Here is a 2,252-nt window from a genome sequence, read left to right as displayed (position 1 = left end):
GTATATCAATTTCCTAGGGTGGCTGTAACACAGTACCACAAATGAGTGGCTTAAAACAACAGAAACTTATTCTCTCGCAGAAAATCAAGGTGTGAGCTGAGCGATGCTCTCTCTCTCTCTCTCTGAAAGCTTTTGGGAAGGATCTTTTCCTCTTCCTGGTTTCTGATAGTCGTGGGCATTTCCTAACTTGTAGATGCAAAACTCGAATCTATGCCTCTGTTGTCATATGGCACACGTCCGTTGCGTGTGTCTCCCTCTATCCAGATTTCCCTCGTCTTTTAAAGATACCAGTAACCCAGATTTGTGCCCACCCTAATCCAGCATGAACTCATTTTGACTTCATTACGTCTGCAAAGACTGTTTCCAGATAAAGTCACATTCACAGGTACCCAGGGTTAGGACTTCAATATATCCTTTTTGCGGGACATAATTTAATCTAGAACACCATGCCAGGGATGCGACAATGTTGAACCTAATAAAGACACCTCTGCCGGAATCTGTGGGTCAGTCTCAGTTTCTCCAGGTGGAGAGCCAGTCTGATATGAGATGTAAAGGAGAGACAAGTTGTAGTTAGAGAAGTGAGTGGGTGGGACTTTAGTTGGATAGCAGGCAGGTCAGCAGGGTAAACTGCCTAGAGAGAGAGACTGAGTATGGTGTATTTGAGGAAAGAGGAGTCTTTCGGTCTGAGTGGAGCATTTCTCAGGTGGGGAGCGGAAACAATGAGGTGAGATCAGAGAACAAGGCCCGGAGGCCTAAGGTCTTTGAAGGCCATGGCGAGAAATTTTGATTTTGTCCTAAGGAAAACAAGAAACCATTGAAGTGTAGCCATACACTTTCAGTTACCAGCCTGATATACATATACAATAATATCGTATGTTTTTTGTTTTTTTTTAGCTGAGCCATCCTGCTACCTGTTGGCAGCTCAGCGGCAGCTCAGCTTGGGCTGGACTCGCACTGCTGTTGCTCAGAGCTTAAACCCTTGAGTGAGCTCTTAACCAATTGAGCTACTCGGCCGGGACTTGTATCTTTTAAATATTCATTTTGTCACTTAAGCACCCATCTCAGAATAGCAGGAACATTCACCCCTGATGCTGGGAGTGTCTTCCCCATTTTAAATCCAACTAACAGGGGCTTACTCTATTCAAGGAGTCAAGTAGTCTGGAGACCAACAGAGAATGCCATCAACCTCTGCTGCCATACCTGTTCTTTGCTGCCCTTTCTGCTGCATGGATGCCTGTTGTCCCACAGACTCCCTGATCTGAGGAGGTTCGGTTGAAACAATGGCTATTAGTCCTTCTGAGCAGCAGCATCCTCATTCTCTACAGCTAAAAGGGAAGGAAGAAGAGGTCTCCCCCGAATTGTCACTCAGGCCTGGGTTCTTAAACTGTATATTGAGATACACATGTTCCTTCTGGCACATCTCTGTGCAGAACAGGCTGGAGTAGAGTGGTTTCTAGCTTCAGGCACATCCTGAGCCTGTAACTTGGGCTCCCCTGGGAAATCTAGAATTCATGGGGTTGATCCCAGGGCCCTAGTCTTGACTGACCATTTGTATAGTGTGAACCTCCCCACAATTGAGTGGGATTGGGCAGACAGAAGCAGGGGACACATGGCTCATGTCCTTTATGTCTACTCAGTATTAGGCCAACTCAGCCCAACCAAGGTGTCCCAACCTGTCCTCTCCAGAGGGTTCCGGTTCCCTTCGCTCTCTCTGGCTTTAGACTCCTCAAAAGATTTATGAGGAGGAGAGACCTTCGTTAAACAATATCCTCATATATCCTTGCTCTGGAGCAAGTGTTACTTTTCCTCAGCTTATAAAGAGACATTTCATCATCTCTTTTATTATCCTGAAGTAAACTTTATAAAATTTATGTCATCATGGCTAATGAATATTACCGTATCTCAAAAAGATTACCTGAGGAGAGTTTAATGAAATGCCTATTTACAGAGCTGGGGGTAAGCCTAAGATACCACAAAAGATGGTGAAACACTCTAGGGCTAGCCATAATAGAAGGCCTCTACCTCCCCAACCCTCAATTGGACAAGGGCAGAAAGCCGTAGAGAGACCTAGGAATGTACCAAGAGTCATAGATGCAGAAAAGAGCCACCACAATAGGAACTGATGGCCTTCACAGAGGAAGGTAGCCACTGCCAACCCAAACAGCCCAGGACACATGGACAGTTTATAAAAATCACAAATGACTGGAAATGATTACAATGATTTGTAACTGGTTTACACTACAACTTTATCC

At 45.1% G+C, this 2,252-nt stretch overlaps 1 protein-coding gene across 2 annotated transcripts in view; it reads right to left on the bottom strand.

Annotated features, from left to right (window-relative positions):
• Positions 1-2,252, bottom strand: part of TMEM14A (transmembrane protein 14A) — a 30,944-nt gene that overhangs the window by 3,544 nt on the left and 25,148 nt on the right. The window lies entirely within an intron of this gene.

This window comes from Hipposideros armiger, unplaced genomic scaffold (genome assembly GCF_001890085.2).
Source record: "Hipposideros armiger isolate ML-2016 unplaced genomic scaffold, ASM189008v1 scaffold_288, whole genome shotgun sequence".
In the NCBI taxonomy this organism is placed as follows: domain Eukaryota; kingdom Metazoa; phylum Chordata; class Mammalia; order Chiroptera; family Hipposideridae; genus Hipposideros; species Hipposideros armiger.
This window is presented reverse-complemented; position numbering and strand designations above follow the sequence as displayed.